Here is a 667-nt window from a genome sequence, read left to right as displayed (position 1 = left end):
AGGACGGGTGCTGCAGACCATTCTAGTGCCAATTCGTTGATATATATGTTGAAGAGGGTGGGACTTAAGCTGCATCCCTGTCTCACCCCACGGCCCTGTGGAAAGAAATGTGTGCGTTTCCTGCCAATTTGAACCGCAAAATTGTTGTTTGTGTAAATGGATTTTATAATGTCCTTTATAATGTTTATAAAGTCTAACACTTTTTTCTGAAATCAACAAAGCATGAGAAGACTGCCTTTGTTTTGGTTTGTTTGCTTGTCAATTAGGGTGTGTAGGGTGAATACGTGGTCTGTCGTACGGTAATTTGGTAAAAAGCCAATTTGACATTTGCTCAGTACATTGTTTCCACATTGTTGTCATGTACGTGTCTGCTGTTAATGATAATGCAGAGTATTTTCCCAAGGTTACTGTTGACACATATTCCACGGTAGTTATTGGGGTCAAACTTGTCTCCACTTTTGTGGATTGGGGTGATCAGTCCTTGTTTCCAAATATTGGGGAAGATGCCAGAGCTGAGGATGATGTTAAAGAGTTGAAGTATAGCCAATTTAAATTTGTGGTCTGTATATTTTATCATTTCAATTAGGATACCATCCACCCCACAGGCCTTTTTAGGTTTGGGGGGTTTGTATTTTGTCCTGTAGTTCATTCAGTGTAATTGGAGCAT

Source organism: Salvelinus fontinalis, unplaced genomic scaffold, assembly GCF_029448725.1.
Source record: "Salvelinus fontinalis isolate EN_2023a unplaced genomic scaffold, ASM2944872v1 scaffold_1403, whole genome shotgun sequence".
Classification (NCBI taxonomy): Eukaryota; Metazoa; Chordata; class Actinopteri; order Salmoniformes; family Salmonidae; genus Salvelinus; species Salvelinus fontinalis.
This window is presented reverse-complemented; position numbering follows the sequence as displayed.